Source organism: Peromyscus eremicus, chromosome 23 (assembly GCF_949786415.1).
Source record: "Peromyscus eremicus chromosome 23, PerEre_H2_v1, whole genome shotgun sequence".
In the NCBI taxonomy this organism is placed as follows: Eukaryota; Metazoa; Chordata; class Mammalia; order Rodentia; family Cricetidae; genus Peromyscus; species Peromyscus eremicus.
Genome location: NC_081438.1, coordinates 7070767 through 7090778, shown reverse-complemented (window position 1 = coordinate 7090778; position 20012 = coordinate 7070767). Strand labels below are relative to the sequence as shown.

The 20012-nt window shown below is 47.4% G+C and overlaps 1 long non-coding RNA gene across 2 annotated transcripts; it reads right to left on the bottom strand.

Moving 5' to 3' along the window:
* Positions 1-15628: 15628 nt before the first annotated feature.
* LOC131898245 (uncharacterized) lies at positions 15629-18955 on the bottom strand. 2 transcript variants are annotated; one of them, XR_009375883.1, is made up of 3 exons: positions 18823-18955; positions 17674-17784; positions 15629-15893 (listed from the first exon to the last, which is right to left on the bottom strand). It is a non-coding gene; the product is annotated as an uncharacterized LOC131898245 (long non-coding RNA). The 2 variants fall into 2 exon arrangements; XR_009375884.1 differs by lacking the exon at positions 15629-15893 and adding an exon at positions 16086-16388.
* Between the last annotated feature and the right edge of the window lie 1057 nt (positions 18956-20012).

The window sequence follows — 20012 nt, the reverse complement described above, 5'->3', positions numbered from 1 at the left end:
TTATTTATTTCTGTTGTGGATTCTAAAATGATTATTTTAAAATTGTATCTGTGTATGCGCGTCTGTGTGGGGATGTGTGCACATGAGTGTAAGTGCTCCCGGAGGTCTAAAGCATTAAATGCCTAAGTGCTGGAGTTCCAGGCAATTGTAAGCTGCTGGATACTAAACTTGAGTCCTTTGAAAGAGCATTAAGAATGCCCAACCACTGAGCCATCTCTCTAGCCCCAGGACTAGTTCTTATATCACAAGAGAGTTGAGAAAACCACAGAGACATCTACACATCTGCACATACACATACACATGCATGCCAGCCACACACTGAGCATGCAACCAATGGTAGCTGCAATTTGGCTCTCATTATTTGGAGGTAGGCTTCTCTGTTTCCCAAGAGAGCTTCTGGAAACCTTGCTGCCTCCCTGGCATTCATTCATTGGCCTGGATTCCGGCACACAGAGACTCTGTAGAGTTTTCACTTTGGGTGAGGGGGAGACACTCTACACATGGGCGCTGGGAAGATGAAGCGCTCTCCAAATGGAGTGTCATTCCTGAAAGAGAGGTAGGAAAGAGAGCCAGAGGTTAAGGATATGCTCGCGGGTGCCAGAGCCTCTGGGTGTACATCCCAGCTCCTCCCTTGGTGGCTGTGTGCTTTTCCGCAGTGACTATTTTTTTCTCCTTTTGTCCAACAGGGACAGCACTGGTGTCAGCCTATAAAGGTTAAGTGAGACACCCTTGGCAAGACGCCTAGCCTGCAGTTCATGCTGAGTGATGGTGTTTATGATTATCCAATTAGCATATGCAAAGCATTTCCATTTCTGGGTGACTTTACACGCTCCGCATTTTTCTACCTATTTTTTTTAAAAAAGCCAATGCACTATATATTTAACTTGCGACTGATTATCTTTATGGTGCCTCACTCTGGGGAGGCAGAAATGAGCCCCTGACACGAACCCTGTTATCAAGGGGTTTACATTTCAGTGAGGGAATACAGGCATTGGACAAAGAATGACAGGTGGGGTTAGAACAATGATAAAAAAAAAAACACAAACTGCATGCAAGGGGCTAAATCAAAGGGAAACAGTGTGTGTGTGTGTGTGTGTGTGTGTGTGTGTGTGAGAGAGAGAGAGAGAGAGAGAGAGAGAGAGAGAGAGAGAGAGAGAGCTCGCAGAAGTTCTATCCAAGACTGCAGATCTAAGCTAAAGGCAGAGCTCCAGTGTGGAGTAAGATCCCTCCCGGAGTCATAGGATGAGGGGTGACCGTGCTAAGTAGAGGGGACAGCTTGTGCAAAGGTCCAGTGGCTGCAGAGAATGTGGCACGCTCCTGACCAACACATGTAATCATGCACGTAAGTGGAAAATATGGTTATAGAAAATATCTGCCTGCTTTAGAACGGCCCCTTCAAGAGACCCTGAGGTTAGAATTTGCATGCAAGAGTTCTGTGTAGGAGGTAGTCCTAAATAACTGTGTAGGGATGGGGTTGTGGAACCGTGTGGGCAGAGCAAGGAGCTGGTAAAAGGTTCTTTATCGAACATATGACCACTGGTATGTGTTGTGGGAATTCTTTTCCTGGGGGAGTTGTAAACAACATACATCTTCCTTCTCAAGGTCTCAGTGACAAACCGGAGTTCGATTCCCACCAAACTTCAGCCTGGAGAATCAACTGTGCTTACTTACAGAGCAAGATGTGAGTGTGTGTGTGTGTGTGTGTGTGTGTGTGTGTGTGTGTGTGTGTGTGTTTGTGTGTGTGTGTGTGTGTGTGTGTGTGTGTGTGAAGGGCGGGCTCCCTCTAGGAAAGTCTTCTATTAGTGTGGGCGATGGCCTCTCCAGAGCCTTGTAGTTAACCGCCCACAAGCTTATACACCCCAACATTTCCCAAGGTCATGTACATTTGGGGCAGAATTACATACAAATGGCTAGAAGGAACCCCTGGAAGCACAGGGGAGGCTTTCTCACCCCCTACGTCTATGAGGGAATTAAAACAGCCAAGGAGCCCCATCCCAGTGATAAACAGGCATAGGGGGTCTCATGAACATGGATAGTACGGTACAACAGCAGTCAACTAGTGAACTCTGAGGGCCGAGGAAACACACTTCGATTGTCCCACCCCAAGGGTGATGGAGCTGGGAACACAGATTCATTCATATTCTCTCTCTCCTCTCTCTCTCTCTCTCTCTCTCTCTCTCTCTCTCTCTCTCTCTCTCTCCCTCCCTCTCTCTCTCTGTCTCTCTTTCTCTCTCTCTCTCTCTCCTTCCCTCCCTTCCTCCCTCCCCCTCCTTCTCCCTCCCTCTCACCTCTCACCCCCCTCTCTTTCCAGGGTTTCGTTGTGTAGCCCTGTCTGTCCTGGATCTCGCTCTGTAGACCAGGCCGACCTCGAACTCACAGAGATCTGCCTGCCTCTGCCTCCAGAGTTCCAGTTAAAAGTGCCACTACTGCCCGGCAGGATACAGATTCTCCATCTTCTATTATTGCCCAAGGGCAGCACTCTTCCCCCCAGCATCCATCCTGCTGTGCGGCAGTGGGCTAGCTCTAGCTACCAAAGGCAGTCCTTGAAGCAGATGTCAGCTTTTAAATCTGGGCCGGTATGGTAAAGGCAAGGGAGTCAGGCACGGTACCAGAACACCTGACACATACCATGGCCCTTTTTGGCGCTTCGAAGTTTCTGAGGTGGGCCAGGAACAGCTTGTGGAGGACTCAGGGGATGGTGTAAGGGATTTGGGAGTCTATGCTCAGGGGAGCCATTGCTTTAAATTAATTCTGTTTTTACCTTTAATTTTGTGTGTGTGTGTGTGTGTGTGTGTGTGTGTGTGTGTGTGTGTTGCCTGTGGAAGCCAGAAGCATTGGATGCCATGGAGCTGGAGTTATAGGCAGTTGTGAGCTGCCCACCATGGTTGCTGGGGGGGGGGGAGGATGAACTTAGTCTTCAGCAAGAGCAGTCCATGCTCTTAACTGCTGAGCCATCCCTCTGGCCCTCACTGCAGGCCTTCAAGCACAAATGAGACAAAATCCAACGGGCACCCTTGAAAGGCCACATTGGTCACTGGGTGGGGAAATGGATGAGCCCCACACGATGGAGCGTTTGAGAGGCTCTTCAGGCAGGAGGAGGTGGTGGCGGCCGAGAGCTGGCAGGCTGGGGGTAGAAGGGAGGAAACGTCGGAGAGACCGTTAGGAGACAAAATGATCTCCGTTCCGTGAGAATGATTGCGGGGAAGGTAGATGTGTTTTTCCATAAAGACTTCCTTATGTTAAATTAGAGGCAGGTGTCCCCGAGACTTGGCAAGTGGGGCTGTAATTTTCCAGGCTCCCCCACCCCCACCCCCACCTCTCCTTACTCGATAAAGTTCTGTCATCTGCTGAGGTCTGGCCTGCCCACTCTTCACGGTGCCTTCCAGGCTGCTGGGGCCAGCAGAAAGTAAATAGCCCCTACCTCGGTCCTTGCCAGCTTCCCTTCTGCCTTGCCCACCCTGCTGTGCCTAGCAAGGGTTGGCTCCAAGTGCCAGCTTCTGAACCAGCATTATTGTCAAGGAATGTAGAAGCAGCCGGGGCCAGGGAGCGGGGGGCGGAGCGAACCTTCCATTTGCCATCTGTGGAACCATCCAGAGCTGCTCTGATGGCAGCTGGGGCCAACTCTGTACGACACAGAGAGATGCGCTTCAGCCAAGCTGGTGACCAGAGTCATCCGGAGGCTTATGCGTGTGTCCACTGGGGCCGCCATCTTCTTTGACAGTAGGGTTGAAAGGCCAAGGGTTGGGGAGTGGCTCATGTTGAGTTGGTTTGTCCCCAATTGCAACTCCCCTGCTGGACTCTGCAGAGCATAGATTACTGTCACATGCCCTAGGCAGCTTAAGGGTAGCACTAGCCCTGGCTGAAGATCATTATTAGAAAAAAAAAAAAAGAAAGAAAGAAAGAAAAGAAAAATCACATTATTAACCATTTTCAACAGTGGACACTTTATCTGGAATTCAGATCTTCAAGCTGTCAGGGTTTGAAGGGATTACTCACCAAGATTTATTCTTGGGGAAATTATTTTCTCAAGTAAAGCCAGTTCCCACCCAGTCCCACACTCTAATCACGAGGACCTAAAGAAAGTGGCTATAGTTACTCCTCAGAGTCTACATTCCGCCTTAGGTGACGGGTGCAGAAATAGATTCCTGACCTGTGATGGACCAATTAGAAAGTCCCCTGGAGAGTCTGGATTTAGAGCTGAGAAAGCGGTGACTTGTCCCACGGCTGTAACCCCATACCTGACGCACCAGACTTAAAGAAGAAAGGGTTTATTTTCAGCTCACCGTTCTAGAGGGTGTGGCTATCATGGCGGGGGAGGTATCGGGAGGTTGGTCACGTTGTGTCAACAGTCAGGAAGCAGAGACGGGTGGATACCTCTGCCCTGCATGCTTCCTCGGTTTCATTTGGACCAGGACCCCCATCCTGTGGGATGGTGCCATTCAGATTTAGAGTTTTGGTCTTCTCTGTCTGTTAACCCACTCTAGAGAACCCCTTGCAGACACACCCAGGAAGTCCTTTCCATAGTGTTTTTAAATCCCATCAAGTTGACTATGCAGTGCCTGGATTTGTGATTCATGAAAGGAGACAGGCAGCTGGGAGGAGGGGGAAGGGAAGTGGGTAAGGAGGAGGAAGGGGAGGTGGTTCAATAACGATAAATTACGCTACATTTAAATACCAGGACAGGACTGTCTTGAAGAACAAACTCAGGCTGGAACAGGAGACCAAACTCTCCTAGCAAGCTCCTCCCCAAGCCTCTGTGTTTCATTTGTTATGTAAAGGGATTGACCAAGTCTAGTGTTTTCCATTCATTCATTCGTTAATGCATTTGTTCATTCATTCATTCGTTAATGCATTTGTTCATTCATTCATTCGTTAATGCATTTGTTCATTCATTCATTCATTCATTCATTCATTCATTCATTAAGTTTTGAGCCTTTAAAATGTTTTTGTTCTGTCTTTCCTACTTGGGTAATCGTCCTTCTGCATCCAGGAACCAGAGAACAAAAATCTCAAAACCTCTAGATTGGGCACCATGCCCGCTTTCTTTCTTCTCCCTCACTCCCCAATGTGTCTCACTTTCCCAAAGGACTGGCAGGTCCTAAATGCTCCCCGCCACGCCTCTGCACCCTCCCCCATCTCAGCCCCTCTGAAACATTTTTCTCACAGTGCCTTCGGCAGACCATCAGCTCTGATGTGTGTTTACTACCCGGGCAGACGTCTATTCTCCTTGGAAGTCTTTCTTGCTATCCCTTGTAGGCAGGCTCAGCGACCTGGCCTTCCACAGAGTCCCTGAAATCCCCATTAAAACCACATTGCTCTCTTGGTCTAGGGGTGCAGGCCTGGAGTTTCCACTGCTTGGGAGGCTGAGGCAGGAGGGTCACAAGTTCAAGGCCAGTATGAGCCCCAACAGTGAGTTCAAACCCAGCGTGGGTAACTTAGTTGATACAATGTCTCCAAGTAAAGAGTGAAATGAAGACTGGGGAGGTAGCTCAGAGTTCTTACCTAGGAGGAACAAGGCCCACGGTCGAATAAAAAAAAATTAGCAGAAACAAGCCACTGTCACCTTGTTGGGATTGGCAGGTGACCTGGCCACTGTAGCTCCTGTGATAGTAATCGGGGCCACGTCCATCCTGTTAAAGGCTTCCTGAACACACATGTATGGAGGATCTCAAAAACCCAGGGCATCTAAGCATTTGTTTATGACATTTACTTATTTATTTGTGTGTGAGGAAGCACTTGCTGCAGCATGCATGAGGCCAGGAATTGGTGCTCTCTTCCCAACCTATGGCTCCTGGGGATCAAGCTCAGGTTTTGGGGCTTAGTGGAGGGCCTTTGCCAGCTGAGCCTTCTGGTCAACCTCATTTCTTTGTTTAGCTTCAAGAACAAATAGTGGACTCGGGAGATGCTCTCCATGAGCTTCCTCTGCTCTTGTCTGCTTTGGTCAACTTCCAGCCAGTGTTTCTATCCGAGCTTCTAGAATCCATGCTGCCCATGAGGAGCAGGCTGGAGGGTTAAGTTTTAACAATCCTACCTTCCACCAATGACCACGCCCCCCAGGAGCTGGTGTATATTAAACACTGTAGCTCTGGGGCTGGAGAGATGGGTCAGTGGTTAAGAGCACTGGCTGCTCTTCAGAGGACCTAGGTTTGATTTGCAGCACCTACATGGTGGCTAACAGTCATCTGTAACTCCAGCCACAGGGGGTCTGACGACCTCTTCTGGCCTCTGTGGGCACTGTACTGAAATGATGCACAAATGTACATGTAGACAAACACAGAATAAAAACAAATAAATCTTAAAAGCAAAACAAATGCAGCACCCCAGTGCCTTTGTTCCTATTACTTTGAACATGTTAAGCCAAGACCCAAGGGGTGAACAGGAGGGTGCTGTGGAATGCCGTTCTGTATGCTGTGAATATGTGTTGCTCTGATGGGTTGATAAATAAAACGATGATTGGCCAGTAGCCAGGCAGGAAGTATAGGTAGGATAAGCAGACAAGGAGAATTCTGGCAAGAGGAAGGCTGAGTCAGGAGTTGCCAGCCAGACACAGAGGAAGCAAGATGACAAGGCAGAACCGAGAAAAGGTACCAAGCCATGTGGCTAAACATAAATAAGAATTATGGGTTAATTTAAGCATGAGAGCTAGTCAGTAATAAGCCTGAGCTAATGGCCAACAGTTATAATTAATATAAGCGTCTGAGTGATTATTTTATAAGTGGGCCATGGGACTGTGGGGACCTGGTGGGACTGGAGAAAACTGGCTACAGGAGGCAGAGGTGTTTTTGTATGACCTGGAACTTCTGATCCTCCTACCACCACCTCTTCAGAGCTGGGGTTGCAAGCATGCACTACCACTCAGGTTTATGAGGGGCTGGGGGATCAATCCTAGAGTTTCATGCTTTCTAGACAAGCACCCTACCACCCAAGTCACATCTGCACTGCCCTCCACTTTTTAAGTGTACCAGTTTCACTCAGTTCCCTGGCCAAACTCCCAGCATGCACCATTCTAGTCCAACTCCAGCATGTGTGAGCTCCTGTTTTCTTTAAGACCCTAATGACAGGAGCCTGAATGCACCCAGCCAACCAAACACAGCCATAAAGCCAATTAGTTGTATTGATGAGCAGGGTTTATGGGTTCCCACAGATCGATTCATAAATATTATAAATTGAAACCATTTCTAAATAATGCCCTGTGACTAATGGCTTGGGTTGTAGTGGGTTTTCCCAGTCTGTTGAGTACCTAATTGCGCTCAGCTTCAATGAATGTTTTTGTGACCTGCATCCTGCCGCTTCAAGGTCAAAGAGCCTGCATTTCTAGCCACTGGACTGGATGACAGAAACCCTGGTCTTTCACTTAAAAGTTATTTATTAGCACGTATTTATTATATGTAATGGGTTTCATTATGATGTCTTCATACCTGTATGTAATGAAGTTGGTCATATCATCATTACCCTCTCCTGTTTTCCTCACCCTCCCACTGATTCTATTCCTCTTCTCAACTAGTTGCCTCCTCCCTTTTAGTGAATGGGCAAGTTTAATTAGAGTTGCTTACAGGAGAATAGGTGAAGGGTTATTTACAGAACATGGGCATGCTTCCTGTGGGTCCACCATTGAAGAAATGTCTCTATCCCCTAGGACCATGAACTGCCTGTAAATCCTCAAGGAGGGGCTGGGCCATCCTGTCAGCTCCATGACAGAGTGTTGATGGACAGTATCTTGGTAATCACAGATGCTATGAATTGAAGAGTGTAAGGGTTGTGTCAAGCCCAGGAGACAGCATCCACAGCACTCCACCGTTATTCCAGCTCTTATATTCTTTCTGCTATAGCTTCTATTATTTTCCCTGAGCCTTGGAGGGGGTGCTAACTGTTCCATTTATGGCTGAGCATTTCACAGTCACATGTTCTCAGCAGTTGGCTGGTTTTTCGCTTTGGGGACTAACTAGTGTCCTGGTTTGCTTTTTTCTTGGGGGGCAGGTTGGCAGTGATGCTTCATCCTCACTGATGGGAAATATTGTCTGTGGTTTCAGAAGACTGCCATTCATTTATTTCTGTGTGTTCTTTGCTGTGCTGTGCACAGTGAGCACAGTAATGTATTGGTCAGGATGGGCCAAGTCTGCAGAAATGCAAATATCTTAGCTTTGAAGTCCCAGACTGTGTTAAGTAAGCCCCCCTCCCTTTTCTCACATCCACTGGATATACTCAACATAGTCAACAGAGGGCGCTCTTCGGATAGTCACTCAGTGATGCGGGTTGATGGATGCCATCCTTCTCCGCCCTGGGGATGTTGGTAACTAGAGAGTTACCATGCCAACTTTGCTGAGCGTCTTCCCAGACGTGACACACATGAGCCCATGAGACAGAATCAGTCACGTGGTCTCAATTAACAGCTGTCCTTGGAGAGCTCCTGCTGTTGAAGAAGTCAGGGATCAAACAAATTATTACACAAATAATTACTTAATAATTGGGATTATGGCTACAGAGAAAACCCAGGATCCTATGAGAGTATTAAACAGGAGACCCGATGCTTTCTAGTGGGGTCTGAGAGGTTTCCCTCGGGGAGGGTTGGAGCAGAGGAGACTTGAGGGGTATGTGGGAACTCACCAGGTGCTGAGAGGGAAGGACACACCAGCCATGACACAAAGGTGGTTCTCACAGGAGTGTTGCTGGCAAAGGTCAGAAGTAGATAGAAACAGAAACAGCAATGCCAGTCACTCCATAGTGGCAGCCTGTGCGGTTGACTTTGTGCTGGGCTGAGAGCATCCTGTGCCTAACACGTTCATGGACTTCTTAGCTGGTTTAGAACATATGGCCCAGCAAATGTCTGAGTGGTACTGGAAGTTGTGTATGCCCCTGCAGCTCGGGCCCTGGAGTACTCTGTGCGATGTCTTCAGGAGATGACTACCCGCTTAGCTTGAGAGCTCCACAGCCTTGAGGTATGGGAACACCTCCACTTGCTTTTAGGTCTTCCTGTGTCTAGTTGGTGACTCACTGGGTCCCCTGGACCCCAGCTCATCACTAAAATAATGAGCTGGGCAGAGCTTTTGAAAGTGTTTTAATGCAGTGGGAATGTTTCTAGAAAGCAGAATCCAGTACTCGTAGCAGATAGGGGTGGTAAGTAGCCTGAGGAAAGATCTCCAAATGTAACCTCCCCTTTAGCGGAAACTGGGGCTTCTCTGGGGAGCCTGGCATATGGTATGTGTCCAACAAACTCCGGCACCAGCTAAGGTCCAAGCTACCAAGAATGCAGGAAGTTACAGGACCATGATCGGCACTCAGTTTTCTCTCTTATCTCTGTGGTAGGTAGAATAATGCTTCCCCAACAAAGGTGTTCACATCTTAACTGCTGAAACTTGTGAATACCTCATGTGACAAAAGGGACTCTGGAGATAATGTGCTACTAAGGGGATTGATTTTCAGCTGGGATGGTTATAGCCACCTTCCTGCCTATCTGGGTCTGGTCTCATGTTGCCCACACCAACCTCCAAATTACTTTGCAGTAGAGAATGACATTGAATTTCTGATCCTTCTGCATCTACCTCCAAGTGCTAAGATTACAAGTGAGCACCACCAGGTCCTATTTAAGTGGTGCTGGGGAGAACCCATGGCTTCGTGCATATGAGCAAGCCCCTGACAAACTATCATACCCAGCCCCCACAGAAGATTTTTAAGGGTTCTTATAAGGATAGGTGAGTCCAATAGAGGGAGGAGAGGGAAAGAGAGGAGAGGAAGAAACAATTTCAAGATACCACCCTACCCTCCAGCCCTCCCTCTCTCCCTCTCCTTCCTTCCCTTCCTCCCCTTCTCTTTCCTTTATTCCTTCCTTCCTTCTTCCTTCCTTCCTCCCTCCCTCCCTCCCTTCTTTCCTTCTTTGCTTTTTTAAAGACAAGGTCTTACTATATAGCCCTGGCTGGCTCAGGACTCACTCTGCAGCCCAGGCTGGTCTCAAGTACACAGAGATCCACCTGCCTCTGTCTCCTGAGCGCTGGGACTAAAGGTGTGCACCACCACACTCGGCCCTACCCAGCTTGTTCTGAAGATGGAGAAAGTGGCCACTAGGCAAGGAGCGAGTGTGGAAGTTTCTAGATGCTGGAAAGCAGATTCTCCTCCACCTGCTCAGAAGGAACACAACTGCACTGTCAGCTTGATTTTTAACCTGTAAGAGTAGTTTTGGACTTCTGACTCCCTGGAACTGTCAGGGAATAACTCTGAGAATGGTCTTTAAAGCCAACAGGTTGTGTAATCTGGCATGTCAGCAACAAGAAGCTTATACACTCCTCTGTGACAAGAACCTACTTCACACCACAGATACTTATGACTCCTATTAACTGGCCCAGAATACAAATGGTCCAGCCCAGCCCAGGATACCCCAAGTCAGTCACTACACTTCTCTTAGTTACTTATCTCAATGGACACTCCAATACACACACACACACACACACACACACACACACACACACACACACACACACGCAGAAAGAGAGAGAGAGAGAGAGAGAGAGAGAGAGAGAGAGAGAGAGAGAGAGAGGTTCATTTAGCCTCTGAAGGTAAATCAACAACCCAGGGTCACACAGGGACAAGTATGTGGTGAGGACAGCTTTGAAGCATGTCCAAACGCATTTGGATCTGAAGCCATCACCTGATCCTTTACCTTCACAAGGAGCCATTTGCAGAGAGCCCTGGAGAGGCACACAGACCCTGAACTTGCAAATAGTGCTGTGTACAAGGCTGAATTCTCAATTCCCCTTCCTGGTACAAGAAGCTGGTGTCTTTGTGGGTGTTTATGCTGCCGTAATTTTATGTCAACCTAGGACAGAATCTTCTGAAAGGAAGAAACCTCCATAAGATCCAGCTGTAGGGCATTTTATTAATTAGTGATTGATGGGGGAGGGCCCATCCCATTGTGGGTGGGGCCATTCACAGGCTGGTGGTCCTGGGTTCTGTAAAAAAGTGGGGTGAGCAAGCCATGAGGAGCAAGCCAGTAAGCAGCACCCCTCCATGGCCTCTGCATCAGATGCTGCCTCCAGGTTCCTGCCCTGCTTGAGTTCCTGTCCTGACTTTCTTCCACGATGGAGCACTCTGTGGAAGTGTAAACCGAATAAACCCTTTCCTCCCCAGCTTGCTTTTGGTCATGGTGTTTCGTCACAGCAATGGGAACCCTGACTAAGCCAGTGTTGGTGTGTGTGGAAGGAGAGTGGAGTTTTGTTCCCTGTTTAATTTCATCTGGGCAGCATGCTCTTTGGAAGTTCAATTTTCTCCCCTGAAAAGGGAGAGAAACAAACCTTCCCACAACTCTTTAAATTTTGTGTAGTATTTTCCATCCGAAAGGGGGAGGCTGAGAGAATATGGAGATTGCGCCTAGCTGGAGCTAGAGCCCAGCACTAGGTTTAGTTGGAAATGTAACCAACTGATCTTGCTCTTGGGAGTGTGGGGTCCCACTATGTGAATATTCATGAGTTTGGGAAAATCAGCAGTTGAACGAACAGGCCTAATCAGAACACATGTAAACCCAAAGCCACTGTGCCCTTTTCAAGTATATTTTGCTAATTTCTCTTGGTACATGGGATGAAATATTGTTTTTGATATTTATTGATGGCAAAAATGTCATAGATGTGCATTCTGGAAGTGCTGAAAAAAAACACAGAGAAAGATCCAGAAGGGTGGTCATCTTGACCTCTACCCACCAGACCCATTTACAGTAATGTTTTAGGTATTTATTTTTCTCATGATTCTGGCCTTGATGACATCATTTAACTTCGGACTCATTTTTTTTTTCCACATTTAATGTCACTTATATCATGGTGTCCTGGTTAGCTTTAATTGTCAACTTGACACAGCCTAGGGTCATCTGAGAAGGGAGTCTCAGTTGAGAATTGCCTGGATCAGCTTGGCTTGTGGGCTTGTCTGTGGGGGATTGTCTTGATTGCTAATTGATGTAGGTGGGCAGCACCGTTCCCTGGGTACAGGTTGTAGAAGAAAGCTAGTTGAGCATGAATGTGTGAGGGAGCCAGCAAGCAGTGTTTCTCCTTGGTTTTTGCTTCAACTTCCTGCTTGAGTTCCTGCCCTGACTTCCCTCGGTGATGAACTGTGACCTGGAAGTATAAGCCAAATGATCCCTTCATTCCCCTAAGTTGCTTTTAGTCACAGTGTTTTATCCTAGCAACAAAAAGGAACCTAGGCCACATGGACCTTTTGCACCATAATTAAACACAATTTAAAATTACACAGCGCTCTGGTCACAAGCTTTGTCTGCAGTATCCAGGTTGGATCCCGGTCCCACCACTTACTGGCTGTGTGTTCTCAAGTTATCATCTAACCCAGTGGTCCCAACTCTTAGGAGCCTCTCAGATTGGAATTTATACCCCCCCACATAGGTCTGGAGCCTGAGGGACAGTTGGTGACAGTAATACACAGAGACATTTTTGGTTGTCACAACTGGGTTAAAGAGATGGCTGCTGGCATTGACATTGTTAACCGTCCTGCAGGGCACGGGTCAGCTCCCAAAGACCTCATGACAAAGATTTAGCTAGTCATAGATGCCAGAAAACCAAGGTGAACCCTGACTTGACGTCTCTTGAGTTTCAGGGTTAGTGTGAGAGGTGAATGACAGTCCCTTTAATGTCCTTAGCAGGGTGAGCTCAGTGCTCTCCTCGGTTCCCAGGACACACACGTTTTCACTGTGTTCTCTGTCCTTCTTTAGAATGACCTTCTCTGTCTGCCCATGACTCAACATCACCATCAGCCTTGCTCTCTGTGGTCTGACTACTCCATGTATGCCACAAAAAGATAGGAAGGGAACAAAGGGAGAGGAGAGAGAGAGAGAGAGAGAGAGAGAGAGAGAGAGAGAGACAGAGACAGAGACAGAGACAGAGACAGAGACAGAGACAGAGAGAAAGATTTTGAGTGAATTATTGATAAGGAAAGAGCATTTGCCTTCCCTTGAGCCACCTGTCCAGCCTTCATCCAATCAGCTGTGACTATGGAAAGCCAGGTCTTCTCAACCACTATGGCTGCCTTGACTTGCCTTTCAGTTTAGGAATTTATCTCTAGAAGAGTAGTATTGGGGTAAGTCTGGGGAATAGAGGGCCCAGAAACATGTCTACTATTGCCTTCCTTGAGAGAATTAGGCATAGTTGGGTTGTGCCAACTGGGGCAATGAGAGCTTTGAGGTAGAGTTGGAGCTAGGATCCAAAGAGTCCTAGAATTCTTTTCCAGGCAGGACATCTGAGCATACAGGGGACCCCATTGATCCCTCTGGCCAGCACTGCTGGGGAATGGCCAGGCTGGGAAGCTTCTCGGAGGGGCAGAGTTCAGAGAGGGCGGCAGGAGCCCTGTGCTCTGAATTCACCATCTCACGCCTTTCCGTGTGTCTCTGCTGGTCTTCCCAAGCACTTTAAAGAAGTGAGTCCTTGGAGGCAGTCCTCTCAGATCGGCTTCTGCCTTTGGGGGCTCAGAGGTACCCAGCCATTTTCCATCAGGAAAAATTTGAGGTTTCAGATCTGAGTCGTACGACTTCCTCTTTGTCCCCATCCCTTTTCCTCTTCTTCCTTTTTAATGGAAGTAAGGTGCGCACTGTCATTTTTACGTAACAACATACCAGGGGACTTCGGGGGGTCTATCCTGTTCGTGTGCATGTGTGTGGAGGCTGGAGGTTGATGTGTGTGGGGGTCTTCATTGATTACTGATTACTTTCCCCTTTTCAATTTTTAGATTTTATTTTTAATTATGTGTCTGTGCATATTGGTGTAGATACCTGCAGAAGCCAGAAGAGGGCATCAGATACTCTGGAGCTGGAGTGGTTGTGAGTGCCTGATGTGGGTGCTGGGAACTGCTCTTGGGTCTTCTGCAAGACCTGCAAGAGCCCTGCCCAGCCCCCCAGCCCCTCCCTCCTTTTTGAGACAAGCTGTCTCACTGACCTTCAGCTTATTAATTCAGCTAGGCTGGCTGGCCAGTGAGCTCCAGAGATCTACGTGTCTCTGTACATCCCCAACCCCTAGTGCTGGGATTACAGATGGACGCTACCATACTGGCTTTTACATGGGAGCTGGAGACCTGAACTCAGGTTCTCATGTTTTTGAGGCAAAAACTTTACTGACTAAAGTGTCCTTCCAGTCCCCATAGCATTGATTTTAATAACTACCTTTTCTGTCATGTTAGATTGTGACTTATTTAACAGATCCCCTGTGGGTGGACATTCAGGTTATTTCCAGTCTTTTGTGATTATTTTTGAAGGGCTTTGATGAACATCCTTGCAGCTAAATTCATCACTAGACACATTTTTTTAGGAGGACATTCACTGGTCAAAGGCTCTGCTCAATTACAAAATCTGATGTTTAGGCACAGTCACATTATCTAAAAGAAGACAGACAGACAACCTTATATCTTTACTACTCAGAGCCAGGAAATGCTTCGGAGTTTGAACATGGTGCTCGGCCATCACTCCCATCATGCTCCCAACCTGCTGAGGCCTCATCCCAAGCTGATGTTGTTCCATAGGTCAATCCTCCAGATGCCATTGTCTGTATGGCAGGTCTCTGCGGCTGGACCAAAGGGTAGGTGGAGCCAAACCCTTTTCAATAGGTAGACATCAGAGCATTCAGTTCTTAGCCTGGGCCAACTAATCATATATAGAGAGATTTAGGTTCATGGATGATGGCTTATTTACAGCTCATTGCTCTCTTCAGCCCCAGGTACATTTTGCAAAAAACAGCATCCGAATCATGAGCAGGTTAAGTGCAGCCATTTGGTTTCTGGCTTGTGGTGTCCAACATGGGATTGGCTTTTGCTCTTTTAGCCTTTGGTTTATGCTAAGAAGAAGGTGAAGAGTCCAGGAGATGAGAGCCTGGGAATGTTTTAGTCATACTTGAGCCTTGGGCCGCTGGAAGACCCTCTCTGGCAGCACTGATCTCAGATTCCAAAAGGGCAGAGGAACGTTGACAGTGGATGGAAGACCTTCACTTGACTTAACCTCACAGATGAGACTGGTCGAGTTTCCATGAAGAGTTTTGCCACCACCAAATCAGTCAGTCAATCAACGAATCATCAGCTAATTGTTGGTCAAGCAGTCAATCAACTAACTAATCCAACAGCATACATTGACTGTGAGCCAGGAACTGAGAATGCACCGACCTGTATTGCAGAGAAACTCCACTGTGAAGAGAGTCCAGCGTTCAGCATGCATGTCAGGGTGAGCACTTGGGTCCATATCTGTGGGTACAGGGATCCCCACAGGACTGGGCAGAGGGGCATGAGAGCAGCTGCATGATCTAATTGGAGGCTTAGCCAAGCTTCTGGGGAATTCTGAAACTGGGTGACCTTTTAGGATTGTCCTAGTTTGGGTGTAGAGGACCAGGCTAGTATGCCACCAAACGTGGGCCACACATCACTGGATGTGAACATCTCTGAGATGCAACTGTGGCCTAAACAGCTCTGTGTAGCTGAGGTAATCCCTGTAGGAGAGTGAGAGCCAAGGGCAGCATGCTCAGCAGTTAGGGGAGGAAGTCTTTTGGTGCTGATGGAGGGCCTGCATGGTGCATCCCTTTGTCCAACACAATCCTCAAAGTGCTCACACTGTAATGAATGAAGATTGTGGGTGGGTTAGTTTCAAAGCAGGACCTGATACCAGGACTTGAGAATAGTTAATTTATTAGGGTCAGCTCTAGTAAACAGGATGCGAGAACAGGGGCCTGGGGAGATGGCTCGGGGGGCAAAGTCTTTGGAGCACAAGCTTGAGTGATTTGAGCTTGAATCTCCATCCCCCACCCACAAAGCTGGGCATAGTGTGAGCTCCTGTAATCTCAGCACTGGGGAGACAGAGACAGGAGGGTCCCTGGGGCTTGATGATCAGCCATCTAGCCAAACTGGTAAGCTTTAGGTCCAGCGAGAGCCATTGTCTGAAAAAGTAAGGTAGAAAGTGGCATCCACCTCAGTCTCCACATGCATGCACACACACAACATCTGTACATGCATACAATACATGCACAAACATATGCATATGTACACACCACACATGCGCACACATAACACATGCACACACATGCATACATACACATGCATAAAGGAACGGGGAGAATGAGACAAGGGAAGACAGAGAAAATAAATAGGTTCATTATCAAAAAGGTCCGTGCTGAGGAAGCCGGGAGGTGTGGTTCAGAACCAGCCACTGAGGGATGGGTGAGATGGCACTGACTACTATGTCTCATGGGCTGACGGTTGCTCCTGGGGCCTGGACCCCCTGTGCTTGAAGAATGCACCTGGGAAGACTCTTCCTGCACCTTTGGGAAAAGCTTAGTGGTACAGTCGGGGAGACAGCTGGATGTGGGGGATTGCCAGAGGACACGGGTGCTGTCGGCATGGGAGAGTCAGAGAACTGTGGAGGGAAAGATAGTCTGCAACCGAAATAATGAGGAAATTAATCTCACAAGTGATAAGATCCCTTATGAAGATACCCAGGCTGTCTTATCTCTTTGAAAACCTTTACTGAAAACACAGAATTTAAAAATCCCATTCTTTTCTTCTAAAACAGACTGATTAACCAACCAATTAACCAACCAACCATCCAACCAACCAATTAACCAACAAACCAACCAACCAACTAATTAGCTAGCTAGCTAGCTAACTAACTAACTACATGTATATTCTACTGAGTGCCAGGCACTGTTTTAAAGGCCATCAAAATCCTCCTAAAAGTGGCTACTGAGATAGCTCAGCTGATAAAGCATGAGAACCTGAGTTGGGGTCCCTAGCACCCACATAAAAGCCAGGCATCCTAGCGCTCAGGAGGATGAGACAGGGGTTCAGCAAAAGGGAAGCTGAATAACTAGACTAGCTGAATTAGTGAGTGCTGGGTCCAGGGAGAGACCTTACCGCAGTAAGTAAAGGGGGCATATCTGATGTCGACTGCTGGTCTCCACATGCACACACATACACGTGCATACACCTGCATACACTCAAGTGAACACACACACACACACACACACACACACACACACACACACACAGACTCATCGTCCCCAAAACTTGTCCTGTCTCTTCTACTTTACTCAAGTCCCCAAGTTCTATGTTCTGCTCAGTCTTTCTTCTTGGGTCCTAGAAGATGAACTTGGTGAGTTTGAGGCTGTCACACCCCTGAGCTGCTTCAGGTCATCACTGCCCCTTTATCTCTGTCATCACTACTGGGTCTCCTGTCTGCCCAGCCTTGAGGACGGAAGGAGTCTCTTTTTCATCATATCAGCTTCCCTTTAAGAATTCTCTCTTTCCCCCAGAATTTTATCACATTTATTTATTTACATAATTAATTAATTTAGTGTGCCTGTGTGTGTGTGTATGTGTATGTTTGTGTGTGTGCATGCACATGCGAGTGTGTGCTCTGGTGCTTGTGTGGCGGCCAGAGGACATCCTGAAGGAGTTGGCTCTTTCCTTCTACTATGTGGGTTGGAGGGATGGGACGCCATTATCCCACTGAACCACCTAACCCATTCTTCTCTGGCATTTTTTGACCTCAGACTCTTTTTTTCTCCTTTGAGAGGTTTATTGGCCCTAAAGACTATACAATTAAAATCAGGACTTGGTCATTACTTGACACCCCCAGTTTAACTCTTGAATGATGCCTTTCCAGGGTTCTCAGATCTACCTCTGCTTGCACGGCTGTGTCCAATAGCGTGTCAAACTTACCCTCTTCTTTGTCTCCAGCTTCTCCTCTGGCAGCGATTTCTGGTCAGTCCACCCATCATTAGCCACTTACTTTATGGCCTCAGGATGCCGGCATCTCCATCTGTTTTCTTGCTGTGATGAACACCAGAGACGAAGTAGTTTTTGATGATTAGAAGTTTATGTGGCTCCACTTTGGTTGCCAGACATAGCGAAATCAATCCTGACCTGATCAGGAGACACCCTCCCTGCTGCCTAGCTTTCTGAGTGCTGGGAGGGGCTATGCTGGCTGCCTGGGAGAGAAAGGACATCAATGGTCTCACCCAACTCTGTACTCTGCATGTTAGGCAAGATGTGCCCACTGGTGTGACAGTGGCGGGGCTGGTTATGGGGGCAAACAACTGCTCTCTGGATAGAATTGGAGACCTGCTTCACTGGAGGGAATTTACTGCTGGTGCCATAAACATAATCAAAACCTCTGGCTAAGACAATCGCGGGCCCTAAGGGGTAATCTATCGATGTTGTTTTCCTAAATGGGGTTGTCAAACAGCTTCTAAATGTGTTTATATCCATAGAGTGAGGCTGCTCTCAACCTTGGTCAGAAAGCTTATTGTGGCAGGCATCAGTTAATGCAGAGACTCATGACAGTTCAAAGTGCTGAGGGTGAGCATGTGCTCAGCAGTAGAGGGGACATCTATGCCAATTCCTTCCCCATCAAGGCTCAGGGAACATCTCTGAAGAAAGGGCAGAAGGAATGGAAAAGCCCTTTGGAAAGGACACTGCTGGTACACACAGGAACACAGCAGCTGTGATTACCTGAAAGCAGAGTTTCTGTGTCACGGCAGCTGCTGCCAAATGACCACAAAGAGGCTTAATATTAATTATAAATGCTCGGCTGATAGCTCAGGCTTGTCTCCGGCCAGCTCTTACAACTTAAATTAACCCATATTTCTTATCCAAGTTCTACCACGTGGCTCATGGCTTGTTACCTCATTTCCTACACATCTTGCTTCTTCTGTGTCTGGGTCACAACTCCTCTGACTCTGCCCTTCTTCTTCCTGGCACTCTCTCTGCCCCCCAAATCCTGCCTAGTTATTGGCCAATCAGCTTTTTATTAACAACGAGAGCAACGCACTTTCACAGTGTACAGAAGGATTATTCTACAGTAGTTACCTGAACAAGACCTAGATAAGATCAAGTTGGTTAAAAAAATTCCAGCATGGATCAGAGAGGTACTCCTGGCCCCCACTCTTGACTGAGGAGACAGTTGGAAGTTGGTGGCTGCTTGGGGGAGGGAGTCAGTCTTCTCTGGGGGAATGGCAGCTAGGAAGCTAGTGTCTCAGTAGATGATTCCACACCCATACGCATATGGGTGGTGTTAATTAGACTCAGTGTGTTACAAGAATAAAAAGAGAAACATGAAGTCAGGAGGGAGATGTGTTGTGAGGGTAACATGGAGTTGAGTTGGAGGGAGGAAATGGGGGGGACAAACATGATTAGATACATTGTATATGTATACAGAACTTTCAAAGATTAAAGTTTTAAAAGTTTATGTAGCTCATGGTTCTGAAGGCTGAGAGGTGCAAGAACACAGTGCCAGCCTTCAGGGTCTTCTTGTTGCATGAAAGCATGGCAGAGGCTATCCCCTGATGACACACTGCTAAGGTACCAAATCATCTCTCTCTTCCTCTTCTCAGAAAGCCGCTCACACTGTTGCCGGAGCTCCACCCTTACAACTGCATGCAAGCCTCATTTACCTCCCCAAGGTCCCGCCTCCAGATTCCACAGACATAGTCTTTTGAGACTGTGCTTCTAACATAGGAATTCTGAGGACCACTCTCAGCACCCATGATACTCTGAACTCCAACCTCTGACCTCTTTCCCAAAGCTGGAACTCCTAATCCCCATTTCCTGCCCTTGCTCAAATCTATAAAACTTAACGTTCAGCAAAGACCTTCTTCCCTCCCAGGAACTCTTTTAGGTTTCTTTCTGTGCAGTCAATTCATGTGAATTGTATGTTAAAAAAAAAAAAAAAACAGGAAAGCAGAACAGAGACAATTAAAACCACCCATTCATTATATCATTATATATTGCCTACTGGCTACTGTTATGTTTTGGCATATAAAACAATAAAAAAGAGAGAAGGGGACACTGGTGTGTGGTTTATGTCATTGTTCACTGGCTTTTCTTTCGTCATAGACACACTTCTGATTCACTGGAAAGAATTTATACCTTATTTTTTTAATTATGTATATGAATGTGTGTCTGTGTAGGGTATGTGCACATGAGTGCACTTGCTTACGGAGGCCAAGAGAGGGTGCTGTATCCTTTAGAGTCATTGTAAGCTGCCTGATGTGGGTGCT